Source organism: Tenrec ecaudatus, chromosome 14 (assembly GCF_050624435.1).
Source record: "Tenrec ecaudatus isolate mTenEca1 chromosome 14, mTenEca1.hap1, whole genome shotgun sequence".
Taxonomy (NCBI): Eukaryota; Metazoa; Chordata; class Mammalia; order Afrosoricida; family Tenrecidae; genus Tenrec; species Tenrec ecaudatus.
The window spans coordinates 81,245,346-81,260,110 of NC_134543.1; the positions used below are offsets into that span (position 1 = coordinate 81,245,346).

Below are 14,765 nucleotides of genomic sequence, written 5' to 3' on the forward strand. Positions count from 1 at the left end.
ATGTTTAATAATGTTCCAGATGTGCTGGAAATACTATATACTATGGTCTTGTTAGGTGGAGTGCTGTGGATGAGGTCGCTGGATAATTGTGTTGTTTAGTTCTTCGGTGTCTTTGTTTCATTTCTTTCTAGAGTGCTGATCTTCATCAAAAGTGGTTTCTTAAAGACTCCTACTATTATTTTACAGTTTTCTATTTCCTCTTATATTAATATTTCCTCTATATTAATTCAAATTTCCTCTATATTAATTCTAATATAGTTTGATTTATGTATTTTGAGGCTCTTTAATCTGGTTTATTTATTTATTTATTTATTTTATTTCAGAGGAGAGTGCGAACGCAGTCCCCCACTACCACAAATTATGCAGTCGAGTTTCTCACATTTGGGGAAATCACAGGGGTCAGCACATCCGGAGTGCAATGGATAAGCCTCGCCCTGGGAAAACCACCTTCGTGATCATGGTATCTCCCCTGCCAGGTAAGTATTAATCTGGTTTATAGATATTTATCATGGCTATATCTTCTTGTTCTATTGACCTTTTAATCATTATATAATGTCTTGGTCTCTTATGCTGGTTTTTGATTGACATTTTAAAAAATTATAATTTTATTTGTGCCGGAGGTGTGTCTCTTGTAAATATCATGTTGATGGGTTTGTTTTATTATCCATTCTGCTAATAGGAAATCTAATGATTGATGAAACTAATTACATTCAGTTTACTTATCTATAGGTTTGAGTTGACTGCTGTCTTTTTGTTATATTTTGGTGCCGTCGGTTTCTTTGTTCCAAATAATTTCTGTGCTGAGTTCATTTTGATTGTGGGTTTTCTTATTATCTTATATGTTGCTCTTGTTTTAGCACTCACTAAATCTCTATTATTTTCCTCTTTTATTTGATGAAAGGTTTATCCATTTTCTACACTTTATTAATTTCTTTCCAATTTAAAACAGTCTATTCTATCTTGAAGTCTACTTTACTTCATCTCAGATGAGAAATTATTTGACTACATTATTAATTCCCTCTTTTTACTTTGAAGTTGTCTTTATTTGGAAATTACTAGCTCTGGTTCACTAGCCTCAGTCTTGTTGGGTTGTTGTTGTTGTTGTTGTTTTCTTTTTTTAGGATCGTGGTTCCAGGATTATCTTTTGTATCTGTTTCATTTGGCCTCTCATGTCTTTGTGGCGTAGTATCTGAGTATAATTTTTACTCATGCTGCCATCTTTCCAGAAAGCTCTACTGTGCATTCTTATGTTTTGCTTTGATTAAGACCCATAAGAAACATCTTATTTACATTTATACGTTTCCTCCTACTTTATCTCTGCTTCTTCAAAGTGCTGCATCCTGAAAATGGCTTCAGATATATTTGAAGATTCTAAAAGGCAGCCATATTTTCTGAGTCCTCTTTTTAAACTTTTTAAACTATCCCTAGGAGTATGATTTATTTGTGCCCTTTAAACATTTTTATTTTTCCACTTAGATTCTTTTACTGGATTACTTTCAAAGGTAAATTTTAGCTGTTTTTTTGAGGAAGCAAGAAAGCATAAATTGAAGCACTAACATGTGCCACAGGCTCTATGCCATAGTAGTTTTATTAGTTAAGTTTTTGGTGAAATGATTGTGCTTTAAAAACTAGTTTAAAAGGAAGCATCTTTCAAAACACTGTCTTCTTAGATGTTCTAGTTAAATGCATGATATGCTCCCAGAGACTTGAGTGTCCAAACCAGGCAGCATCAATTTATCAATTTCCATTCTCCAGATAACTTGCAAAGTAAGGAAATACCCTTAAGCATTATGTGCCCACGTTAGAACTACAAAATAAAATGATACCATTTAAGATTAAATCTTCATTGAATGTGCATGTCATAAAATGAATACCGCAGTCCATGGGGAGAAATTCCATAGCTCACTGACATTTGCTGTCTAACTCAGATCAGACATGCCTAAGTTGAGAAAGAACCAGGAGGAAGCATACTCGCTTTATTAACACAACTCTTTCTCCATTTTTATATGTTTGAAAAAAAACATATGAAACTTTAATATTTAACATGAAAGCAATGGCAGGAGGAGTTACAATTCTACATCATCGGTAGCTAATTGTCAAATTTGCATGCCAAGTGGGGCTAGTATGATGCAGTGAAACATTTTGACCAGCACTGAGGGTGACATGAGAAAAAAAAAGTCCTATGATGAAGCTTCCTATCTGGAACTTAATGACTATCCACAAGGCTTTCATTTTCTCTGGCTAAACATGAGATTTCTCCTGACTTAAGCAAAACCAGGATCAACAACAACAACAAAATTACTTTCCCTCCATGAGAGCGGCACCGTTCATTAACTGGGAACAACTAAAAATAGTTACAAATGAAGGGTCAAAGAGAGAGAGATGGTGCACAGTAAAAGGGTTCTGGATTGGAGGGTTCAATCTGGAGTGATTTGTTGTGCACGAAATGTAAGTGACTTTTTTTTACCTTGGAGAAAATTTCAGCCAGGGATTTCCATAGATGGAAGCAGGTGGCTTTAGAGTCTCCAGGCAGCATGCTCTATGTTCATCCATTAAATTATACTCTCTATTATTTTACCCTCTGATCACTATATCCTATTAAACCAGGAGACTACATTTTCTTGGTCTTAACATTTTATTATACAAAATGGTGTATACATCTACAAACATAAAGTCTTGTGGTGTACTCCGATGTGCTTCAGTAGACAGCTACATTTAAAAATGAAATGAATGTGTGATTGCTACCATTGTATTATATGAAGCTAAGTTTCCTTCTGCAGTGGAAAATAACGACAACAATGAACAATTCCAGTCTAAAGATAGTCTTGTTTTTTGTTGTTGTTTTTCTCAGTCTCGATCTTTGCATTTTGTTGTGCTTAATCCAAACCATATACTTATTTGATTCGCATAACTGCCTATAGAGAATTAGGACGAATACTGCTTTATGAATCTGACATGAAAAAAATAATTTAAGACTCACCTTAAATGACTTGCCCAAAGTCACACATAGCCAGTTCCTGAGTCAGCCAACTGACACATCACTTCAACCTTTCCTCAGTGCTATAAGTTCACTGGGCATTGCATGCAGATTAGTCAATGATAATGATATTACTCTTCTGTAATGACATCCTTTACACTGTACCTATTCAAATGACTCCTTGATTCAGCATTTCCTCAATCTTTAATAGAGCTGTGGGTGAATCTGACACACACAGCTATTTAAAAGCCAATTAGTTGCAGGTAAGAACAAATCTTCCTTGACAGTACCAGTGGAGTCAGCCTTTTAGATTATTTTTCAAAAGATTTCAGTGTCACTATCAATCTAAGTGATCAACTGAACCTCAAGGTGGTAAGACTCCCTCCCCAAGGTCCAAGGATTCCTAAATGATCGTGTAAGCAGTCTCTGTCTAGAATAAGGATAAACCTGCTGAGGGACCATGACAGCTCCACTTCTGTATGTGGCTGGATTCTAGCTTACCGTCCCACCTTACGAGGGGTTGCCCGCCCCACCACACCATCCCTCCCTACTGGGATCATGGCGGCACCCAGCTCCTACCTCTTCTCTCTGCTCACCCTGAGATTCTTCTTGTTTCTGAAATGGCTCACTTTATCCTCAGGGGAATGGCAACACTCACCAATTCCCTCACATTGGTTCCATACACACTTATTGTATGCTTCCATCCAGTTATTTGGTGGGAGTTACAAAGACTATGCATAGAGAGCCAAGCCAAGCACTTTCTCTTCACCACAAAGGATGTCGGTAATTAAGACAGTTACAACACAACATTAAAGCTTTGGATGATTTCCATTTCTGATAAGAAGTAAGGAAATTATGCTTACCCAAGTACCAAAAGGATTGGTTTTAGGAGTCCCACAGATATTAAAATCTGTGGGTGCCCCCTTATATAAAACAGCATTGTATTTGCAAATAATCTATGCACATCCTCCTTTATACTTCAAATAAACTTACAGATTATAGGTTATTTATAATATCCAATATAATTCAAATGCTATGTAAATCACACTTTTTGCTCCTTCTTAGTCTTTTAGGGATTGCTTTGAGGACTTTTGGGGAGCCATTTTCCCCAACAATAAGTCAGTAGCCATGAAACCCACAGATACAGAGAGCTAGCTATATATTATCTCAGTTCCTTTTAAATATTCAAAACTGACAGCTATATAATTTGATTATTTAAATATTGCAATGAATCACAAATAAAAATGAAGATTAGTAATTACAGTTTATTGCACTACTGTCTCCTATTTTTTTTACTTTTTACATATCGCTTTAAAATTTAATTTATGAAAAGTCCTAACCAATATTTCAAGATGGTTTCATTTGAACATCTAAAAAGTACTATAAAATCACATAATAAGCCTTATCTTTCAAAAACAATCTTTAAGAATATGTAGCATCAGCATTTAATAAGTGATCTCTAGTTATTTTCCTTCATATATGGGCATGGTGTATGTGAACTTGTGGTTTGGTTCAATGAATATTATATTTAGGCTAAAAATTCATCACTTTAAGCCTTTAGCTATTTATATGTAACTTTGCCTGCATTGTTTTAATTTGGGGAGACCAAAGGAATTTAGCACAAACATTGGATATATATTTGGCTAGCATATGATTATAAAAAAAATTAGAACAGATAAATTCAAATTCCCAAATAATTGGAACTGTGCCACTATAAATAATCACTATTCATTTTATTGAGAATTTATTGTATTTCAGTACTGTTCAAATCATTTTTAAGATATTATCCCATCAAATATTACAATGCTATGAGATAGTATTACTATCTGATTTGAACTGAGTTTAGCAATGGCTGGTAAGGAGAGTCACTCACAGAGATTGGTTGCTGGACCCCTCTTTGTAATATTTTGAAAATGTTCATTGACATTTTGTGTAGGAAAGGAAGTTTAGAGTTGTTTATACAGAGTCTTTGAAACACTCTTTATCTCCGTGTTGAATGGGACTGGATGGCTGCAACTTTTCTAATGGTCATCTTCCTTTACAAAAAGGTAAGTTTTTACAAATACTGAGCTTGCTCTGATATACTTTGAGTATAACTTTGGTAGAAGTTCACATAATAACACCCCTCTCAAATCGGATAGTTTGTCTTATAGTATCTCTCAGGCAGGCAAAGTAGATGTGAAGGTTGTTAGTGAGGTTAATTAAATGAAAGGACATTTGCTAAAATAAATGCAGATTTTGACTTAAATATCCCCAGTGTGCTGCCCAATCCAAGGCATGTTGTCTTCTCCACAACAGACGCCTGATGCCGCATTGAGCTACGTACTGATCTGTTCACCTCATGGTCAGATGCTGTCTGCGCTCATAAAGACGTGCAGACTCAGAAACCCAGACACAGAGCTACTCCATCCTTAGGGTGCTATGAGTCAGCATCAACTCGATGGCAGTGAATTTGGTTGTAAGGTGTCTGTAGATAGATAGGTGATAGATAGATGATGATGATGATGATGATGATGATGATGATGATGATGATGATGATAGATAGATAGATAGATAGATAGATAGATAGATAGATAGATAGATAGATAGATGATAGATAGAAACATTTGGCTTCATATGTCTATGTGATATTTTGATAAACTAAAATGCACTAATATTTTTTAAATAAATACTAACATTTTAAATATTGTTTTAACCTCCCTGGCGGTAATCCCGAGTGTGGTTTAGGGTAAATGTTAACTGTCAGAAGAAGTTTATCATATCTGGAATGTCTACTAGAGAGATTAAAATGAGTCATTTTTTTAAAAAATTATAGGCCTACAATACAAAACAACAAATTTTATGCAAAGCAATGTACGGCTTTGGGTACAAAATTACTGACATAATTAGACTGCCGGGGAGGCTAATATAAGATGCACACTTTAAAAAAAATCAGTTTTATTTTAAGGAATGTCCTTTAAAATCAGTTTTATTTCAAGTCAAGATTATTTTAAATATAGGCCAGCTAAATTGTACAAACCACATCTACAAACAACATTCAAAATAGAACATTGGAGTACCGTTCTTTAAAAGTGGTGTTCCCCGAGGAGCATAGGGTTTAGTGCTCAGCCACTAAGTAGAAAAGCAGGCAGCGTGAATACACCCAGACATGCCTCAGAAAAAGATGGGGTGCCATACTGCCCAAAGTGTTTCACAGTAATTGAAAATAATAAGGAGCCCAGCTGTATTCTGTGGGTTACCACCATGTGGTAGTTACATGCTTTTATGTCAACTTGATAAATAGGTATAGGGGTGGAGTCTAGCCTGCCAATCAGGCCACAGCCTGAAGATGCCTCCTTGTGGGTGTGGCCTTCTCATGAGGATGCTGGGAACTTCCTCTCTTTCTCCGGGAGGCGGACCACACCCTCTCTGCTTTCACCTGCCTGTTGACAAGCCAGATGGCAGAGACCTGTAGAAACAGTCCTGGGACGCTTCCACTGCCACTGTGTCCACAAGAATTTTCACACACCCGCCTGAGGTCTTCCTGCATTCGGCATCACTGTGAGTGGCAACGTGAGTCTGAAGAGGAATTTATGAACTAGTATCAGACGTTTGGGCTTATATTGGACTTATAAACTTGATCTGGACTGGGCAGGGATGTTTTCTCCATATACAATTATTCTTCCACATAAAGCTCTTTTCTGTACATTTATGAGTTTCCTTGGATTTTTTTTTTCTAGTCAACCCAGCTGAACACACGTGAGTAGAAATCAAATTTTCAGCAACTGTTTTGAGTTTTACTTCTGCTGTTATTTTAAAATCCTCATAGATGTATGCATGACTTGAATATGCTGTTTCAACCAAATGCCACATTACTCAAATCTCATGCATGTGTTTATACAAGTCAAAACCCAACTCCTGATTGTAGCAGGTTCAAACATCTCTTTTTTTGGCTTTTCAAAATTGATATAATTCACATATGCATTTAGGTTTGTTCAAACTCAATTACCTGGATCAGACCTAACACTCTCCTCCTCTGATGTGCATTCACCGGTGAACATGCTCATAGATAATGTAGCTGTGTATGTATAAAATGAGATATACATAAAGAAGTGCACACATAGGAGAGGGCTTTAAAAGTTCACAGAAAGATGAAATTAAAAGTAATAAAAATTATCCATGAACTTTTTTAGCTCATATATGGAAAAGGCCACATATAAAAATGCTGATGACACTGTGGGTTAATCGTTGGGTTTCTAGCCAAAAGTTGGAGATGCAAATCTATCCGCCCTTCAAAAAAGACATGACGGTTTGCTTCCATAAAGTTTCGCAGTCTCAGAACTTCATGGAGCAGATGTACTCTGCTCTATAGGGTCGCTGTGGGTCAAAATTGACTGAATAGCAGTGGAGACATATATCCAGTATATATTTAAAAATTTCAAAAATAGTTTATGTTCTTTTTGAAGCTCCCTCTAATACACATACAGGTACATCTATAAACATATGCATACTTAAGAATACCATATACACTGTAATAATTGGTATTTGATATATAAGTTCTTAGTCAAAGCTATCTTGCAATACTGTAACTGCCCTGGGAGATATACTGAAAAAATAAGATTCTTACACCGTACATAAAATCACAATGAGCGGAATGGCAGCAGCAAATGAAGATTGATGAGTTGAAGTATTATTAATTATTCAAATATTTATTAAAATAAGAGGTGCTCCGTTGATGGCATCATTCATCCGAGTGGAAAACATCTTTTTGTAAAATTATAATTAAGGCAATATAGCATTTTCTTTCAAGATACACTGTGACTGAATTTCTGAAAGAAAAAAGGCAAAAGCAAAAACAAAAAATTGGAAAATGTATATAGTGTCATTCAGCAACCAGAGTACTTCCAATTATGTGAATGAGTGATCAATGGAATATTCAAGAACCATATAGTACAATATGTAGGGAAATTATATGGTTAAAGAACTACTCTAGACATGGCAGGATAGCTAACATCTCAGCCCCTGCTTATTAAATATTAATAAGTTCCCTCAATCATTGTAAAAACATAGAACACTTCCATAAATGTCTAAAGCAATGCCTAGCTGATCAAATGGCATTGTTTTAAACCAGTGGCCTAAATGACCTTGGTTGAAAACCACCTGGACCGATTTTTTTGTTTGTTTGAGTCATTTTTTAAGTAAAATTCTTACAATGAATGTAATCAGGAGTTAGGAAATAACCTTACATGTGTGTTTTATAGCTTATGATAATTTTCTGTATCAGGTACAGACATAAAAGCAAAATTAAATGTGTGGGTTTGCGTACCCATTTTAACTGTTTCGCAAGGGACCCAAAGTAACATGTAACTAACATAGCTTCTAGTAGGACGGTGTCTTTGCTAACCGAACTAGTTTTGAAACCATTGAGTACACTATCACTTGAAGCTTCTATTCCCGTCTACTTGGCTGAAAAGTTCGATTGCATTTCATGACAGCTTTCCATTTAATTAAGCTTTCACAACAAAATCAGGTGTGCTGGGGCAGAGTGGCGATGCACTTGGCTGCTAATAAAAATATTAGGAGATCAAACCCACCAACCTCTGTTTGGGAGAAAGATGTGACAGTCTGCCTCTATAGTAATTGACAACTTTGGAAACCTCGTAGTCCCATTCTATCTTCTAGAGCCACTATAAGTTGACAATGGGTTTAGTTTTATAACAGAATAGCTCCGCCCTTTAAGACAAGGCATAAAGATAGATAGATAGATAGATAGATAGATAGATAGATAGATAGATAGATAGATAGATAGATGATAGATAGATAGATAGATAGATAGATAGATAGATAGATAGATAGATAGATAGATAGATGATAGATAATAGATAGATAATTTTACACACAAAAAACACGTCACTGCTATCAAGTCAATGGCAATTCAGAGTGACCCTAAATAGTAGGGTTGAACTGCCCCTCTGAGTTTCCGGGACCGTAGCTCTCTAATGCAGTCGACCGCCCTGTCTTTCTCCCGAGGCGCGGTTGGTAGTTTCCTGCAGCTGGTCCTTCAGTTAGCAGCTCCACGTGTGAGCAGGGCTCCGTCGGCAGCGCACAACTGTGTGCATCAGCTGATATCGCTCAACTTCATGGTTCTTCTCTCATGAAGATAGTGTTGCTGAGACCACAACATCGACGGCATCTAGGAATAACTCTGAACTTAATGAGATGTATCATCTCTCTATATTTGGTTTTGTCTGACAGAAGACCATTTCTTTTCCTGGTTTCAGCTGCATCTCTGAGATCCGTGGCATCTGAAAACGACATGACCGCAGCGGTAAGAGGAAAAGCAATAGACAATCAGGGCACTCAGTGGCTGTCGCCCTAGGCTCCTCCCCATTCCCCCCTATCGCAATTGGAAAAGAGGCCAGAACTTGACCTGGTCCCATTTCCCCCAAGCGATCCAATGAGTAATCCTGGTCTCTCAGTCTTACTTTAGTCAAAGGTACCACCATCCATCCCGTAATATGAGCTAGAAACAAGAAGGCACCCTTGACACCTTTATTTCCTCAACATATTCCTCCAGTACGTTCCCTATGATGCTCTACTCATTTTATATCCCAAAGAGCTCACAAATCTGTCAGTTGCTGTCTGTTTTTCCCAAGAGCAGACTTCTCTAAACTCCCACCACTTCTTGCTTGGCAGTGCAAGAAGTTAACCACCCAATTCACTGATCTGTATCTCCTCTGCTCCACCAAAGCCTAGTCCCACTGCTATTTTTAAAATGCATATATAATAATATGATCTCCCTGAGTATAATACTTTATGATTGCTCTTTAAAAATCTTTAATATGAACTACAAAGTCCTGTATCAGTAGCTTTTATTTACCCTTCCTGCCTTGTTTCATTTCCTCAGTTCATCTGCTCTTTCAACTTGAGTTGTATTGTCTCCATTCCGTTCCTCAGTCTCCACGTTGCTTCTTCAGAGCCTGTGTGTGCTGCTGCTTCTGCCTGGAGTGCCTTCCTTATTGGGGGAGGTGGTATTATATATGAGGACAGTGACAACTAGCCTGTTGAAACAAACAGGACAATTTACACAGAGGCTCTTTGAAAATCTTGAAAAATGCATAATATAGAAAATCTATGCTTGCATTTGGAAATTTTATTGCACCAGCATAAAGTAGTACCAACTTATAACATATCTGAACAAGACTTGCTCTACAAAGGGTCAGACATAGCTCTGAAAAGATCCCTAAACTGAAACAAGAACAGTCATCCAGTTTTGGGTGAATCAGGCAGGGCAGAATGAAGAAATCATTGGTGCTTTATGAAAAGTTTATGGGGACACTGCCCCAAAGAAATCAGCAGGCACAAAGAAATAACCCATTTTAAGAAAGGATGAGATGGTGTGGAAGATGAAGCCCACCTGCGCAGATTATTCACATCATTTTACAAGGAAACAATTAACCCTGTCCACGTCCTAACTGAAGGACCAGAGACTAACATCAAAAATAACTAACACCATAGACCCTATCAGTTCAGCTTACACAGTCCTGACTGAAATGAAAGTTGAGCGAGCTACCTGCCTGCTGAACGCCAAGACTACTGCAGATTACTGCATCCGGAAACTGGATTAACAGTTTCTTAGATTTATAACAGGGGAAGTTGGGGGAATGGGGAGCTAACAGTAATGAGTATAAGACGGAATAAAATGTTCCGAAGCTGATTACAGTCATGACTACACAACTTTTTTACTATATTTAAATCATTGAACTGTAAACTATGTGACCTCTATGTTAAAAGAACTGCAAAACAAAGAGTGAATCCGTGTAAAGCGTTTAAAACACACGTGCTGTGTATTAAATCCTCAATTGTTGCCAGCTGTCCTCACTCATCTCTTTATTTAATCAATGTCATTTCTGACTCGACAGCAGTGGGTTGTGTTGGGTTTATCTTTCAAAAGTATTGGTACCTGATGGCATATTTCATTCCTCCCTAAGCAGGGCAAGTCCTCGTTAAAGACTCCCTTGCCATCACATATCATGCCTCTAGAGGAATTCTTAATGATGCAGTTGTAATTTTATTTGTCAGTGTTTTGTTGATGTCGAACTCCTTACCAGAAATCAACTCTTCAAATGCAGGAACTATTTTTGGTTTTGTCCTAAATTAGATCCAGAGACCCAGTAGAGAAACCAGAATTTAGTACTACACAATCATATTTGCCGAGCAATGAATATTCTACCTTCTATCTTACTTGCTTTTCCTTTCTCTTTCCTTATTCTTAATTTTCAGAATTTCATTTTGATATCCATTTTATTAAAGTAATCTTGAAGTCACCCAAATAAGACGCCCAAACTCACTGCAATCAGGTTGGTTCTGGCCCATAATGACCCAATAGGACAGAATAGAATAGCCCCATTGGGTTCTGGAGGCTGTAAACCTTTACAAACACAAAAGCCTCATCATTCCCCCATTAAATGACTGATTGAGATTAATTTGTCCACTATATTCTCCTATGGATTTGTCTTCTATTAGACTCATAAACACTGTTGACCTAGCATTCAAAATGTAGTGTTGGTGAAGCATGGGGACTCTACTGTGGACTGTCAGATGCATGAACACATGAGTGTTAGAAGAAATGTAATCGCATTAGGAAAGACTAATTACCAGAAGAGGGCGTCAAGTTAATTGTTACTATGAAGAACAACCTTGAATGAAATTCGATTTTTCACAGAATTCAAGGACATGTTTGCCTATATCTTTCTTCATTTTTCATTAGAGTTGGGTGTCTAAAGAACGAAGGTGATGTGTAATATTCCAATCTGATGTGTTCAAAGCCTTCTGATGACTCCCAGGGGTAAAGTCAACTCCTTTCACATGATATACATAATTCACAACCTGATCCCAGCCAATATTTTCTAGGCTTATATTATGTTATAGTACCCCATGTCGGATGGATACAGGAACTCTCCGCAGGGAAACAGAGGGTGGCTGCTCGCCTTTGGGAAAGCAAGTTCATCACTTTTACCCCTGGGGGCGGGGGAAGAAAGCTGCTAATAAAATCCCTCCAGATAAACAAGTACATATATATATATATATATATATATATATATATATATATATATATATATATATTTAATTATTATGTCAAGTTCTAGTCTCCAAAAATAAGTGACACCTTTCCCAATAGGATGCTGACTCTATAAAAAACAAAAACTTTTGCAATGCTGAAGTCTGAAGAATAGTTAGTGAATGTGGTGATGGCAGGTGGGGAGGGGTGGGCAGAGGCAGGAACTGTTTGCCGCCATGAAAACTCAGTGTGATGGACTGCACACTTGTTCTCAGTTCTCCACGTCACCCTCTAGTCTTCCTTTGGATATGTGACTTGGAAGTTCTGCTCACTAGAGATGAATATATTTCCCCTGGCTATTAATGGTTCTTTGACCAAAGGAATAAGAGTGAAAGTTACAGGTGCCAGTACAGGTGTGAGGCCTTAAGGTTTAAGGTTTCTGCCTCTACCTTCTTGAGTTTTCCCTTTTGTGTCCATAATTTGTCTCCTTTACAATGCATCGGTCCACTTCAGTTCTATAAAGTTCTATCTTCACCTGAGAAGAATACGCCCCAGTAGATCCACTGGTTAAGTAAGTAGAATGTGGGACACTTGGGTAAGACTTAGCCTAAACTGCAGCTCAAAGCCACCAGCTAAAGGCAGATAAACTGACAACACCCAGCTGATGCATTTATGTGTTTGTGAAGGCACTAGGGTGAAAGAGGTTGTTAAGCAGTTTTATTGGCAAGAGATGATTGATAAACATGTAATTTCGTCGAGATAGTTTTTTTCCAATAAAAATTAGCTGGTTTCTTTTTTCTTTTGTGAGCCACTTTTTCCCAAGTCTAAACTTGCAAGGAAACATTTTGGTTTTCTCAGCACTTTCTCCCTGACTCATCTTTTGTAAGTCAATCCAAGAAACGACATTCAAAATCAATTCTCATCATTGGGGGACTGTTTTTTTACTGAGGCAAACTTCTCTGTATGACATTCTCCCTCATGATTAGTTCTATCTCAGGAGAGTCCTGAATGCTTTACCCAATGGTCTTCTGGCAGGCTCCCCACTGCACCCCGACACTCATACCATAATCAATTAAGCCAACGTACATTTTCATGCCCTCTTGCCTTTTTTCTTGCTGCTGCAATTTCTTGCTTTGTCCAGCTGGTAAGAAGGGAGGTATGATAAAGGCACAGTGAACTATTACCTCTCCCAGTAGACTTACCTTCAGTCTTTACCAAGATTAACCTGCTCTCCACCCAGCCCCCACCCCGGTGCTCTGTAACTGCAAGCATGTACTAGACTATGAAGTTCCCAAGCACAGGGTCTCTGTTTGTGTCTCTAACACCTCCTAAAAGTGCCTAGCACATTTCTCATTTTTAATTAATGTTTATTCCAGAAGATAGAACTAAATAAAAATTTGCATGTGTATTTTTCTCCTAGTAAAAAATGAGAAACTAAACCGTATCCCATATATATATATTCATTGCCATTGAATTGATGTCAACCCATAGTCCAGTGTTTAGGCAACTGGAAAAAGGGATTTATTCAACTTACTGTCAATGACCTTTTACAATGTTAAAAAGAAAAAATATTACCTTGAAGCTCAGGTGCACCTACCCCAAGCCATGGTATTTTAAGTTGCCTCACACGTATGGGAAAGTGGGGCAATGACTAAGGAAACCTAAAGAAGATTTGATGTATTTTAATTATGGTTTTGGCAAAGAATTTTGAATATTCCATGGACTAACTGCCAAAAGAATTAACTTACATTATCACATCATGTAATTATAGAAACTTGAGAGAAACTAGATCACTAGTATTGAACCGTAGTACCTCCTGGTATACATCATTTAATAAAATCTTATTGATCACTTAGTATATAAGCAAAACAGTGTGCCAGCCCTGTGGGAGATACTGTTATCAAAAGCAAGCACTTGGCCTGTCAAAATGATACAGTTCAGAGAGGGAGAGCCAGTTTTATGTAACTGTGACTCTTTTCTGTAACTTTTGAGGCTTCAAGTTCAAAAACAGCCTTCTCTTTAAACCTTAATTCCTATTATACAGAAAATGCAATTATAGTAATCTACACTGATATAAAAGATTTAAGATAATAGGCCTTAAATTAATCTTAAGCTGACTGGGAACTTATAAGTTAAAGTATTCATGATTTTCCCTAAGATTTAATTGGCAGTTATGCCTGTAGGAAAAAAAATTTTTAATTACTAACCTACCTAATATTAGCCTCTTATAGTTACTGGCTTCTATATCTCAAAAGTGCAAGTCCTCAAAGAAATAGTTATTTCAAAATAAATTTAAAATCTTCCCTAGAAGTTGGCATCTAGTTCAAAATATCATAGAAAATATTAGATTACAATAGATTTTGTAAATAGTATGCTTTGGCAGTGTGAAATCTGCTATAGAAAATAGTTTTGTCCTTTAAAATTTATTAAGATTAATGGATTTAAGAGGTAATTACAAAAAGCCTTGGCCAGGACAGAATTAGTCTGGACAGTGTGCCTTGAACACTTTTGTTTGTGTAATGCTTTCAAACTCAATTTCCAACCCAGGGCCAAAGCCACTATGATTTGTAAATCATCCTCATAATTCTTTATTTCAATAATATTCTTACAAAATATTTTCACTACCTGACCATCAAGACTGTTGACCCTATTAAGGAAAGAGTACAGAGAGAGGCACAAACATGTTTCATGCTCTGAATCTTGATTATACAATTCATTAATATATCAGAGTAGGTTAGTTTCTGACTT

At 36.9% G+C, this 14,765-nt stretch overlaps 1 non-coding gene across 1 annotated transcript; it reads right to left on the reverse strand.

Annotated features, from left to right (window-relative positions):
* Positions 1-320: 320 nt before the first annotated feature.
* On the reverse strand, positions 321-484 carry LOC142427057 (U1 spliceosomal RNA). Its single transcript, XR_012779891.1, has one exon. It is a non-coding gene; the product is annotated as a U1 spliceosomal RNA (small nuclear RNA).
* Between the last annotated feature and the right edge of the window lie 14,281 nt (positions 485-14,765).